Here is a 14749-nt window from a genome sequence, read left to right on the forward strand (position 1 = left end):
GGCAAAATTGGGAAATTGAAGTCAGTCTGAACTCAGATCCCACAGAAGAGCAACACTTTGTACTACTTCAGTCACCCCCTCACCAATGTGACCTCTTACGTGTGCATCTCACATGTGAAATTATCAATGCAGTTCCCTCTGTCTGCTGGGACACTTTTGGGAAAGGCAGGCTCACAGTACACAACATTATAATGAAGGCTCAGGGATTCCAAAGAGAGGAAATTCTGGGTCTATACCTTGAGTCCAGTGCCTCTCAGATGCTTTTTGATCATGGGATGCTTTTGTTAGGGAATAAGTGGTTCGTTTCAGATTTATTCTTCAAACCGTTTAGGTGGAAGTATGGGACTGAAAATCAGGAACACATGGGAGAGGAGGAGAAAGAAGGAGAAGATTGTGGAGGTGACTGGAAACCGCAGTCACCTTCGTGTCCTCGGGTTTAATGGAACGTGGTTTGGACCTTCTTCAATTCCTTTGTGTTTATTAACGAAAAGTGGGGAGTTGTCTAATTCAGTTTTGCCTCTTCCTCCAGGTTCTGCATGCATAGCAATCTCATCCGTGCACTCAGAACACAAACTCATTCATGCTAGAGTCTTTATATTTTACAGTCCCAAAGTCCTGTTGGAGGTGTTGGGTGTAAAGGCCTGAGTAGATGCATTCTGAATGGAATGGGGTTCTGCTCTGTATATTTAAATAGGAAGACAATATTTAAATAACCCTGTGGTTAATCCTGAGTTTGGAGCACTTGGGGAGACCCACACCGGACGTGTATCTGTGCATCACACACCTGTCTTGTGTACTGGCTCTGTACACTGGAGTGGCCTCATCGGTTCCAAGTCTCTATCCCTCAATTCCACAAGGGCTTTTGGGGACCCCTTCTGCTCTCATGGTATTGTCAGGAAGTGCAAAAAGAATAGTGATTGGTAGGGCTTCGAGGAGCTGTACCAAAGAACAAGAGTAGCATTTCTTATTGCTGGACCTGATTCAACACAGGGACCACAGTCTTTGAGAAGAGGTCCTGGAGGAATCCAGGGAGCCGAGGGACTCGATCTCAGCTGTGGCTAGGACTTGAGAGATGGAGGCTGAGCAGTCCCATGGTGGGAAGGAGTTTGTGTTTGCTTCTGAGAGGACAGAGTGGGAGGTTCAGAGAACTGGGGGTGGGGGTGGAGAGTGTATGTTCTCTATGAAAAGACAGATGAAGGGAAATACAGGTGCTGTGAAGAGATGCCCCAAACCAAATGCTGCTTGGAAGATGTTGGTGGACACCTTGGCCCTTTGGGCAGCTGGAATCCCCCTTACCTCAGTCTAGAATCCATAGCACCAGCCATCACAAAATCATGCTTTGGGGAGAGAGTATTGCCCTGTCACTGAATATGGTCAGAAGCCTGCGACTAAGGAGAGAATTGATAGTGTTGATGAAGAGAGTGATGGTGGTGATGGTGATAATGGTGATGATGATGATGATGGTGATAATTGTGATGATAGTAATAATGGTAATGCTAGTGATAGTGATAATGTTGGTGATGGTGATTGCTATTGTTGGTAATGGTAATAACGCTGATGATAGTGATGGTGGTGGTGATGGTACTGATAGTAACATTAGATCATGGCAGTGAACTCCTACAATCACCCTCTAATTAAGATTCTTTCCATGTGGGCTCCAGAAAAAACAAATTGAGGTTGGTTAGTGGCAACTAGTTGAGTCAGTCTCTAGCTTAGCACATGTGATGTGTCAGGCCCTCTTTGTACCGCGTCACAGTTATCGGTAACCATAAGACATCCCTTAACCTTGCCTGAGAAGCTGGTAGAGTGATGTAGAGAGGAGAAGATTGCTGCTATCACTATCTACAGGTTCCTCTTTATACAGGCTCCCTACCTGCCATGGTAAAAATTAGGGTCACTTATACCTCCACGTGTGACAGAGTTGAGGGGCTGACTTGATTTGGTCATACTGATGATTTCCCTTGCTTAGGTCCATGCTAACTAAATAAACTAGTTTTTAAATAATAAAATATGCTATTTTGTGTTTTCAGTTATTTTATCTCTCTGTGTGTAAATGCGTGTTCACGTGTGCAGAGGTGCAGGTGCAGGTGGGTTTGGAGGTCAGAGGACAGCCATGCGTATTGTGAGATGCCATCCACCTTGGTTTTGGAGACAGGGTCTCTCACTGGCCTGGAGCGCACTAGTTCAGCAAGATTGACTAGCAAGGGATCCTCAGGGATCTTCCTGTCTCTGGCTCCCTAGTGCTGGCATTACAAACTCATGCATGCCTCTACATTGAGCTTGTTTGTTTGTTTGAAAACATGGATTCTAGGGACCAAACTCAACTCCTTTGGCTTTACAAGGCAAGCATTTTGCCGACTCAGCAATCTCCCTAGCTTTTCTCCAGTTATTTTAGGACAGAGAAAGGTGAAACCAGATGCCAGCTCTCCTCTGTTGATTTTTCTCTCCCTGTGATGGAAGCATAGTATTGGCAACGTGGGGTGGGGTGGGCGAGAAGGGTGAGACCCATTTCTTGTCTCTAAGGACATCACAACCCACAAAAGTGTCCTTTTGTTTAATTGCAAGAACCTAGGTCTTCTTTCACTTTCAGCCTGCTCTCCAGCTAGCCAGGGGCCTTGGCAGGAGAGGACTAAAAAGTTGGGATGTTATAACAGTTTCAGCGCCTTCTCAGGAATGACAGCGATGGGTCCTTCTGTACTCTGGCCACCACACAAATTCAGGAAGTGTTCAGAGGCAGCCAAACTTGTGACCTTGAGAGGGAAGGCACCTGCCATCTTGAAAGATGTTTATGCAGGGCCACACACTCACCAGCTTACCGTTACCTTGCATTTTTTTTTTGTCTCGTGTCCCCATTAGGTACGCAACCAGTAAATGAAGACTCTCTGAGCCTGTGATAGACAGATAGACATCTTGCAAAGAGCTGAACAGCACTCCAGGCTTGAGACCAGCCTTCCCCCCACCCAAAGCTTTTCAAAACAGAGCCTCAGTATGTGAAGAACTTAGCACAACGCCTAACACTTAGTGGGTCTTCAATCACTACATATTAAACAAGGCCGGCTCAATCACTAAGGTGTTTGCTTGCAACTCAGCACTCATATTTAAAAAACTGGGAATGGCAGCATGCTGTATAAACCTGGCTCTAGGGTGGTGGAGACAGGTGAATTCCTGGGGCTCCAAGGGATAGCCAGCCCAGCTTACTCTTGAGTTTAAAACATGACAGCTGGTGTTGTCATCTGACAGACATACGCATGCACACACACATGCCCACTCTTGTGCCTACATGCGTGCATGCATGCACACACATGCGCACGCGCACACACACACAGAAATGTGAAGGTGCTGTGGAGATTTTTCTGCAAGGCGTTTTAACTGCAGCCCTTGCATATTTATGAGACGTGAGCCCACTGCACCAATTTCCTACATTACCAGCCTTAACCATTCTTTTGCAAGCCGTAAACAATTTTTTCAAACAATCCATTTCTATTCTTATGAATGTCAGCTCGCGATTAAGCTGACTCCTGGCTAATTAGCCAAGTGCTATTCTTGGATGAAATTGGATGGCTGCAGTAAAAGCTGACTCATTATTTGAAATATGCTATCTATTTAGGTTCCCGTTTGCGATTATATTACAGAATTTCTGTCTTCGATAGAACTATGCTGGTATTTTAGAGGAATAATTCACTCACGTGTTCGGACGTCATCTGACTTTGTTTTAGCAAATGCTGTGATCAGAAGCCTTGTCCCAGCAAAAAGGTATCAATGACACGGAGATGCCAGGAGGAGGTCAAAAGCAGCCTTTGACACCTGCCTTAGAAACCAGCCTTTTCCCAGAGACTTGGAAAGATATCCCCACAAATAGCCCTTTCTCCTATTTCATCTTAATTGTGTCTTCCATCATTTTCATCTTCCTTTTATAGGCTCAGAGGTAGCATTGACTTCTTTTTTATTTAGGCTTTTCTACATCTGTGCGTTTTATTTGACACTTATTTTCCTGTAACTAATATTGAGCCTTTGTCTGGTCCAGGAAGATGGTAAGTCAAATAGCTTTTTTTTTTTTTTTTTTAAACCACAAAACACACTGTAGAGTTGAAGCAGGGAACCTCGGGTTGGCTTGCTGAAAGAGTCAAGTGACTCAGTTTCCCTATCGGGAAGGGAACTGATACCTCTTCATGTTCCACTCCACCCCCATTGATGACCCATGTTAGACATTTTGATGTATGTCAGTCAGCATCGCAGTATGATGCTGGAGTTTTTCACCATGACCCTGTGGGGATATTTGAAGTCTGAAACGTCTCCTGCTACAGTTTCAAACATAAAAAAGACAGACATGGCCCCAGAAAATCGGGAAGCTTTCACAACACACCTGGTCCTAGTTGTCTGTAGGCAGGTGTTGCTAGAAGTGATTGACAGGTGAGCGGCGCATCCCCAATGCAGCAGCATCTTTTCCCTGTGTCTCAGTTCCTTTTCCTGTTGCTGTGATCAAACACTCAGACAAATGCAACTTAAGTATGGGCTTCTCTTGGCTCAAGATTGGGGAGTATGGCCCATCGTGCTGCAGGAGTCTAGGCAGCAGGAACCTGAATTAACTGTGGTCCATCGTGCTGGAGGACTCAAGGAGGCAGGAACCTGAATTAGCTGCCACATCATGTCCACACTGAGAAACAGAGAGCAATGAATGCACACGACTGTTCAGCTCCTTCTCCACTCACGTAGTGCAGGATCCCAGCTCGGGAGCAGAGCTTCCAGCATCAATTGACAGGGTCAAGATAATCCCCCCAGACCCAACTCTGAGGTGATTCTAGATTCTCTCCAGATGACATTCACCGCCATAACCAGTGTGTGCCATCCACCACGGTAATGGAGGAAGGAAGAAGGCCCAGCCTGTGCCGTCAGGCTTCCAGCTGCTGACTGAACATCGCCTGGGTTGTCTGGCTGTAGATGAGAACCAAGGCTTGCCTGGCGTATCCCGGATCAACACAGCTCCTTAATCACTGCTTTTGTCTTTATTTTCCAGAGAAAAATAGCTTTAATTTCTAATTGTCATCAAAAGTCCTTGAGGACAATTTGAGCAACAGACGTCCCAGAAGCAGAAAATAACTGGTGTTTGGAATGCCTTCAGGCAGAGAGAAGACTCAGTCAACTGGTTGAAGCCAGTTTTGCGGAAACTTTCTTTCTCTTAACTCAGCTAGGCAGACAGATGCACACACGTACCGTTGGAAAGAAGAGGAAACATTGAGATGTGTTCCACTCACCAGTTATCAGGGGAATGCAGGATTAGCCTACAATAAGAGTCCATCCCCCTATCCCCTTCATTAAGAAAAAAACACTGGCAACACTTGTTGGTGAGGACGGGTGCAGAGAGAATCCTTTTCTATTGCTGGAGGGAATGTAAACCAGTACCAGTGCAGCCGCTATGGGAATGAGTATACAATAGGGCTTGGAGAGGTGAGCCCGTGGCCAAGATCACTGACTGCTCGTCAGAGGACCTGGGTTCAATTCCCAGAACTCACATCGTGCCTCAGAATGCTCTGTGACTCCAGTTGCAAGGGACCCAATGCCCTCTTCTGACCCCACAGGCTTCTGGCATGCACATGGTGCACAGACATATATGCACGAGAACACTCATACACACAAAATAATTTTTTTTTAAAAAAGGTAGAATTTGTAAGATATGACTGATCAGCATTAGAAAAACAAACCAAAACAAAAAGAACCAAAATCTGAAAATAGACCTACTGTGTGACCCAGGCACAACACTGACAGATATTTTCTTAAAGGACCCCCAAGTCACCACGTCCCAGAGATAACTACATGTTCACTGCAGCACTGTTCACAATGGCTGAGCTGTAGAGCCAACCTCACCAGAGGAATTGGGAATGAAAATGAGGCACCTACACACAGTGAAATTCTATCGAGCCATAAAGAAGAACTAAATTATGCTGTTTGCAGGAGAATGGATGCAACTAGAGATGGTTATTATATTAAGCATGTTAAGTCAGTCTCAGAAAGACGAGTGCTATGTTTTCTTTTACTGTGGAACCTAGATTTCATAGAGATGCCTGAAAGCCTATGTGTCTATAGGAGGTGAAAGTAAGAACAAAAGTGCCTAGGGAGATAAAGGGACTAGCAGGTTAGGGTAGGGGAGGAAAGAGGAGAGGGGTGTTCAATATGCAATATGTACTTGTGTGAAACCTGTCCTTCTGTGGAGTTGGAGAGATAGCTCAGTGGTTAGGAGCATTGACTGCTCTCGCAGAGGACCTGGGTTCCCTTCCCAGTGCCCAGATGGGTGGCTCACAGATGTCTGGAACTCCAGCTCCAGGCGTTCTGATGCCAATCTGCCTTCTGTCTTCCTCAGTACCTGCACACATGTGGTAGATACACACAAACACACAACTAAGAAGAAATCTTTTTAAAAAGTTGTTATGTAACACAATGTCATGCATGTACAATGAATAGCTACCATTTTTTTTTTTTAAAAAAAATAACCGCTGGCAGCTGTTTTATGTCACTAGCCAGAGTAGGCTGACTTAAAACGTGGGCTCCATGTCCTTCTGGGAGAGCATTTGGTTCCCTTGGGGTAGGCTTGCTTCTGGAATAGTCATCTTCGGAGTGTGGTGGTTGGGAGTGTGATTTCTGTGCATGGGGACAGATCTCCGACATACTCTGGCAAGCTGCAGGCACTGACTTACTCACGATGCTGTTGTGCCTGGGAGAGTTGGGCATCCGCCCTGTTGAAGCTTGCTGGTTTTGCTCCCTGGAACCTCACTTTCTGGGAGCTTCTTTTTCTAATTTGCAACATGGAGAGCTAAGTTGTTCCCTTCACGACTGCGTATTAACCCTCTGCATGCACGCACTGACCTTTGTTTAGCAGATGGCACCGGGTTAATTGCTACACCGCAATTAACTTCCTCCCGCACTTCTGAAATATCTTCACAACAAATCCACCGGTACTTCGTGGTGTCAGGGGAAGATTCTAGTCTTGTGGGGAAGGGGAGCCTCAGACTGCTGGCGGAGGGGGGTAGGGTAATGCCAGACACATTCGGAAACAGGTAAAAAGAAAATCATTACAAATTGAAGGGCGTCTAAGGAGTTGGTGGCAGACAGCTGGTGACGGAGGAGCTCAGGATGGGCTTGTTTGGAACTGTGTCTGTGAAGATGACGTTGGCCTTGCACCGGGGGCGGTGTGAAGGTGGTGAAGAGCCGCTGGGATCATTACTCTCATCCTAAGCTTGGCAGGAGCTTGTGCGAAGGGGAATAATGAGCCAAGGTAGGGTTGAGTTTGGTTGGTGGAGAGGGTGAACCGAAGGCACTGCTGGGAGGCTGGGGGATATCTGCCATGCAAAATAGGGTGCTTGAGCCAGGCGATTTAGATGTTGTCAGTCCCAGTGAGATGCAAAGCAAGGGGCTGGAAGCTGCTTAGGTCCTTTCAGGTCTCCACTGATGGCTTCAGAGCTGTGAACTGGGTGACATTGAGAGCCCAGGGACAGGAGGCTGAGAAAATAAATAGCTCGCTTGGAAAAGTGGTTCCTAAGCATGCATGAGGTTCCTAAATTTGATCTCCAGACCCCCATGTAAAAAGCTGGGTATGGTGGCATCTGCTTTTAAACCTTGTGGAGACAGGAGCAATCCTTGGACTTGGTGGTCTTCCAGCATTGACTACTTCGTGTGCCCCAGGTTCCAGTGAGAGACCCTGCTTCAAAAATCAAGGTGGATGGCTCTTGAGAGACACCTGAGGTTATGCTCTGGCTTTTACAGGTGCACAAATGCACACAGGCAAAGACACACACAGACACCCCCACACAGATATGCCCCCATAAACACATGCATAGATAACTCACACGTACACACAGAAAAATTCACACACACACACACACACACACACACACACACACACACACACACACAAGTTAAAGAAGTTTTTCCAGGGGGAAATGAGACGAAAGACACAGCCTGAGACAACTTCAGTTGCCTGTTACAGAGGGTGACCCGGGAGAAGAGGCTGGGAAGGGGTGGATGGGGATCCCAGGGGAAAAGCAACTGTCTGTGACCTCTTTTGTCCCAGGAGCAGCACAGGGAGACTCACCAGGGATGCCTGGCAGAGCTAGGAGCAGATGACCATGATCATATAGAGACATGTCTGGCTGGTCCTAGAGACTGCAACCTCAGGCCAGTGAGGCTGAAAGCTGGATATGGAAGTGGAGATAGCTTCCAGAATTTTCCTCGAGGAAATTAGAAGAAGAGGTCTGGACATTGGCAGTAGAGAAAAGGGAAATGAATCAAGATTAAAAATAGTATTTTTGTTTATGAGTGTTTGCCTGTGTGTTTGTCAATACTCCTCAAGCATGCAGTGCCCATGGAGGCCAGAAGAGGGCATCAAATCCCCTGGAACTGGAGTTACAGATAGTGAGCCACTGTGTGGGTGCTGGAAATTGAACCCGGGTCCTCTGGAAGAGCAGCAGTGCTCATAACAGATAATCTACCTCTCCAGCCCTAGGATATTAATTTTTAAGTATACAAAATACCAGAACATTACTGTTAGTCAGCTCCTCAGATAATAATAGGATAATCTGTTCCACTCAATTTAAGAGAGAAATCAAGCAAAGATACTTTCCTGAAAAGATGACATGTAGTTCAGAGAAACTCTGTGCAGTGGAAGAGCTGGTGCTGGATCTTCACCTCCAGAAAGGTAAACACATAGAAGCTCCTTTGGAGAAAATATCATGGATGGGAGGGAGAGGGTAGAGAAACGAGCTTGGTGACTTATGAGATGAGGCGTCCTCAGGATGTACCTGTGGTTGGGGGTGGGGCTGTACATGAGGAACCCTCGGGATGTGCTGGGGGTGGGGAGTGGAGTTGCATACTGTGGTTTGCTTCATATGTGTGTTTATTTCCATTGGTGATGATGTATGTTTACAAACTCTATGCTCAGTGGGCTGGACTGTTCAATCTACTTAGTTGTGAATTCTGCTCAGATGATCCCAGGCCAATAAAGGTGGGGCTCTTCTACAGTTAGAATGTGCTTCCTGAATGCATCTGGCTGCTGTAGGCCATTCAGTTTCATGTAAATGTAGGAGTGGGGTCCTGCTTCCTGGCTTCGCACTGCTGAACAAATCAGTCATATTTTCTCTTCCTCTCCCCTAGGCTGGCTGTCTTTTTCTCTTTTGATGATCTTGGGTTCACATTGCTAATTCAGGACAATGACCCTAATGCAATTAGATCCAAAACAGCCTTAATCATCTGCAGTGTCAGCCTTGCCAGTAGTGACGGTTGCAGAGATGATTGCCACACACTCACTGTCCCTGGACTCTCGGATGATGACAGGGTAGTCTTTGGGTTGTGGATGAGAGACGGTGCGGGGTTGGGAGTGTGTGTTTGGAGGTCACCTTGTGGGTCTCATAGTCAGGCACTGAGTACTCCAGGAACCTGGAGGCTGGTCACCAAGAGTCCAGTGAAGTGATGCTGGAGACACCGGAGCTCAAGGGACACAAAGCCAGCAAGTGTGGGCATGAACGGAGTGAGAGAGTCAGGACTCAGGTGACATCGAGGAGGGAGCCCCCTGTTTGGCAGTGTGCTTTTGTATACAGGTCATTTCTCCAGGGCCCTAACAACTTATTCTCTAGGTCAAGCGTAAGCACCTTCCTTAGACAGAGAGGGAGTGAGCGTCTTGTTGAGTCTACTCTTGGATACTGGTTCTTTTTCTTCTGAAAGCTATAAATAGATCTTTCTACATTCCATGTCTTCATGGCTGTGGGTTTATATAAACGTATTATTGGTTTGACTTTCTGTCCCCAGCCTCCTTGTTAGAAACTGTAATTTTTTTTTCCTGGAGTCTTCCCGTTAATTCAGTTGCAGACTTCATGCCATCAACAGCGATGTTAACGTACTTCTTTTGCTCTTCCCATTTCTTTTATGCTGCTTGGGACTGAATTTTTATTTAGAAATATTTTTGACTTGCTTTAAAGGAAAATTTTAGGCATGATCCAAGATTTTAGATCATTGTATAGATACAGGTGTGTACACACACACACACACACACACACACACACGTATATATATACACATATATTTTTCTTCAACTTATTAATATAGTGAATGAGAAATTAGTCAATGTTTTAAATTTGATTATTCATAGGATACTACTTAGTCAAAATTCCACAAAATCATATTATTTAGATTTAAAAATATAACCTAAGAATGATCTTAACACAGTTTTATTAAATTTTAAGATGTTTAAAATGATATGTAGATGAGTGTTTACTTGCATGGATACCTGTGCACCATGTGTGTGCAATGTCTGCAGAAGCCGGAAGTGCAAGGATCCCCTGGACCTAAAGTCACAGCCCATTGTGAGCGGCCATGTCAGTTCAGGAATGGAATCTCTCTTCTTCTTCAGGAGGCCTGAGTGCTCTTAACGAATGAACCATCTCTTCAGCCACTTAGCATTTCACAGATTTTAAAAATAAGGGAACAATATTTCAGATTTCTTAAACTGTCTTTAAAATCAAACATGGGGTGCCTATTTACAAACCCAGAACTTGTCAGATGAGGCAAGAGGATCAGGAATTCAAGGCAGTCTAGCCTGGACTAAGCGAGACCCTGTCTCAACCAACAAACAGGTAAATAAGACCCATTTTCATCTCCACTTGGTGATACTTTTCCCTCCTCTTGTTTCATAGTTCATTTGTTCATTTTCCCTATGTCCCTCCCTAGACCTGGGATACCGGGATGATGGTGGCGGAGGCTCTCTTCTGAGTGTTAAGGGCCTGGCTCTTATTTGCTGACCTACACTCCTCCCCATTCCAGCCTAGGTCAGCCTTGGTCAGCTGAGGTCTTCTTTTCTTCCCTTTTTAATACAGCTTCATTCCCTTCTTTGGAATTGCCTCCCCCCTTGTGTGTGTTTTTAGAATGTGCAGTTTCCTAGAAACATTCCCTCTTCTTTAGATTTCCAAATTTATTAGCATGGACCCGCTCACGTGTTTTTCCTTTAAACTTCCGTGTGTGCACTCTTTGCTCAGCCTCCTCTGTCGGGTCGGAGCTTCGTCTTTTATATTTTTGCTTGTCTGTCCTACATTAGGCTAGCAGGGAGCTTGTTTTTCTTTTATCACTGGCCGTTCTGAAGGATTCATTTTGAAAAACATCTCCCTAGGGACTCAGACCCGCTTTCTAGGTGAACCCCTTAGGGACTGAAGAAGCATCCGGAGAGACTCCCCGCTGCTGGCGCCGACTCAGTCTCTCAGCAGGACTGGCCCTGCTTCTTTGCTTTTGCATCCCAGCACCCCCCAGGCCCTTGTGGGCTGCTCTTCAGTTGGTCTTTCAGCATGCCCACGGGTCCCCTTCACTGAGTGAGGACGTGCCAGCCAGCCACAGGGTGGCTTTATTTATAATGTGACCCAAGATGTCCCTGGAGACTCTGTGGATTTTCAAGCAAGCAACTGGCTTGAGGGCGTTGCGTCCTTCCTATTTTAAAAATAAAGTATAGCCGGAGTTTAGGCCAAGCATTTCTTCAATCTTACTTAGTCTTCAGGGATTTACTGATAGTTCCTGTGACCATTTCTGCTTGTCTTTGAAGATCTGAGCAAGTTTGTTGTCTGTACATTTTGGGAAGTGGTCTCGAGAGAACTGTTAGCTTTGCTCTGTTATCTTGGCTCTCCGCAGCTCTTCCCTCCTTCATTCCTTCACACCTCCTCTTCACTTCTCTCCTTCTCCCCTCTTCTCGTCTCCCCATCTTTATCCCCTTCTTCCCTCTGCTCCCTAATCCCTCCTCTGCTCCCTCTTTCCTTCTTCCTTACCCTTCCTCTCCTACCTCCCTTCTTGCATCCCACCTCCCCTCCTCCCTTTCCCTCCTCTCTTCCCCTCTCCCACCTCCCTTCTTATATTTGTCCCTCCTCCCTCCTCTCTCTTTCTTCCTTCCTCTTGATTCCTCTCTTTCATCTCTCCTTCCTTCCTGCTGGTTCGTGATCTGTCAAACTTAACACATGGTGTGTTCAATATTTTCTATTCCCCAGTGTCTGGCCCACCTCCTCTTTCTCTTCCCACCTTCCCCCGACTGTTTGCAGGCAAAGCACAGGCACAATGGGAGTGTGTGATCCCAGTGCTTTCTCTGGACCCTTCTCCCTCATCTACCCCTCTGGGGCTTAGGCAGTTTTCCTTATCTTCATCTGCAGGGTCCTCTTCTGGAGTCACGGCTATGCACTCAGCGCTGGGTGCGCCTGGCATAGCTGTGTTCTGTCCTTACTTCCCCTTTCTGAGCTTTCAGAAGTAGCCTTTGTTTTGAGCCAGCCTTCTGTTCCTTCATATTTCTGTCCTGACAGCTTGGGGTCCCGCCTGACCTTATCGTATCTTTTGTCCAGGTCTAAGTGCTCTGGAGGCTGTGGGTTCCACAGACGGAGCGGAGAGCAGGATTTTCAAGGCAGCAGTAGCAGGGCTATGAGCTGGGCGTGCAGGGTGTGCAGGGTTAGACTCTCCTCATCCTTCTCCTGAGCAGTAATATGCAGCCTACACTTTGGCTGAGAATCTAAGTTGCCGTTTCCCAAATAGAGTCCTAGATTTGATAATAACGTTACATTAAATAAGAGGTCGGGACCATCAGTCAGAGTCGTATTAGCAAAAGCAATTACATTCTGTACGTTTTTCTCAGGCAAACTCCCGAGGCCTCATCCTGCTCGAGAGTTCATTGTTCAGCCTCGATCTGTGGCCTTCAGAGAGCCCCTTGTCTGGTGCTGAGTGCTGAACTCGTGTTATCTAAGGTAGCATGGGTTGCTGTAGAAACAGCCAGAACGGAACAGCGAGAGGGAGCTTCAGGGAAATGGTGCTGGCTAGCCTGCTCACCAGTTGTAGCTGAACTTCAGTTAACTTTTCTTTTCTTTTTTCTTTTTCCTTTTTGTTAACTTGATACAGCCTAGGATCTCCTGGGAAGAGAGTCTCAATGAGGGATTGTTTAGATTCTAGATCGGGTTGATCTGTGAGTATGTCTGGGGATGATTGTTTTCATTAAGTTGATTGACGTGGGAGGATCCAGCCCACCCTGGGCGGCACCATTCCCTAGCCTAGGGGTCCTGAGCTGTGGAAGAGTGGAGAAATGGAACCGAGCACAAGAAAGAGAGTATGCATTTGCTCATTTATTCATTTCTCTCTGCTCTGGATTGTAGATGTGCTATGACCAGCTGTTCAGAGTTCCTGCCTTGACTTTCCCACCATGATGGGCTGTAACCTGGCACTGTAGGCTGCAATGCCCCCCTCCCCCACCAATTGCTATTTTGGCCAGAGTATTTTTATCACAGCCACAGAAATGAAACTGGGGCACTTAAATGCAGCTCTTGTCATCTGGCTCCGCCCATCCCATTCCAGAGTGGGTCCAGCCTGCTGCCTCTCCTGGCCTGCAAGGAGACATTTGTAGGCAGATGTACAGGAGCGCCTGCAGACAGATTTGCTCTGTCAGCAAGCACTTCCCCTCCAGACATCATGAACACATAGCGTGAAAGCCAACCCCAGTGGTAGTTTGTGAACACACTGGGGGCGAGTTCCAGGCCACAGACCGTCATGCAGAGTAGCGTTTAGTGGGGGTCAGTGGAGACCTTGTTCACCTGACGGAGTTCATGGAAGGACTGAAATGTGCCTTGGCATTTTCTTTTTGGAGGAGGACTCTAAGGGGAACCATTGATGATGGCAGCGGGGTCAGGGGAAGGGATCAGGCAAGTGGGGGATAGCCTATTTCTGGAAGCAGGTTGGTTCTAGCTCCAAGAGCAACTGTCCCAATGCTGCAGCTGTGTATGGTGACATCTGAACGTATGAGCCTTTTAGTCTTCTGGGGGCACACAAAAGAGACTCATAAAACATGTGTGTGGGCTGAGGATGTAGCTCAGCTGGGAGAGGGCTTGCCTCATAGGCATGAAGCTCTGGATCCCATCCCATAACTCTGTATGAAGTGGACACGGTGCCACACGCCTGTCATCCCAGGTCATCTTCAGCTACATAGTGGGTTTGAGGCACGCCCAGGTTGCATAAAGCCCACAACAATAATAATAACAATAATTAAACCAAAAAAACATACAAAACCAAGAAAACCTGTGTATACACCTAACTTCTCTCATAAAGGAAAATAGTGTTCTAGTCACTTTAAATAATCCTGACACACTAAATCCAGAGCCTCAGTTGCCCACAGGGCAACACGCATGACTGTCTTAGTTCTCAGTCTTATGTACAATTATCTGCTTACGATAGGCTAGACCAAGTTCCCTGTTTTGCCATATGAACAAAGATAAAATCTCCAGGTTTACTATCAAGTTCACATTTGGTATATCGATGCAGAGAAGGCAAGGACCTCAAAGACACCAGGCCCATGCGGAGCCCATGATGTCATGTATTGAAGGACAAATTGTATGCCTTGCTGCTTCACCTCCCCCGACTGCCTGTGCTTGCATGTGTATGTGTGTGCATGCGTGTGCTCAGGCTAGAGGATATAGAGGATGACCTCGGGTGCCATTTCTCACACGCCATCCACTTTGTTTGACACAGGGTCTCTTACAGCCTTGGAGTTTGCCAAGTGGGCCAGGCTGGCTCAGTCGAAACTCACCTCTACCTCCCCAGCTCTGGGATTACAAGTGTGTACCAATGTGTATCGTCATGTCTGGCTTTTCTACATGGGTTCTGGGGATGGAACTCAGGTCCTCATGTTTGCAAGGCAAGAACTGCCCTGAGCAGTTTCTCAGCCCTGTTTCAGCTCTTGAACGTCACCCTCCTCTTATGTCTT

The 14749-nt window shown here is 46.6% G+C and overlaps 1 protein-coding gene across 1 annotated transcript in view; it reads left to right on the forward strand.

Moving 5' to 3' along the window:
* Positions 1 to 14749, forward strand: part of Tmem132d (transmembrane protein 132D) — a 618857-nt gene that overhangs the window by 57586 nt on the left and 546522 nt on the right. The window lies entirely within an intron of this gene.

Source organism: Myodes glareolus, chromosome 2, assembly GCF_982192425.1.
Source record: "Myodes glareolus chromosome 2, mMyoGla1.1, whole genome shotgun sequence".
In the NCBI taxonomy this organism is placed as follows: domain Eukaryota; kingdom Metazoa; phylum Chordata; class Mammalia; order Rodentia; family Cricetidae; genus Myodes; species Myodes glareolus.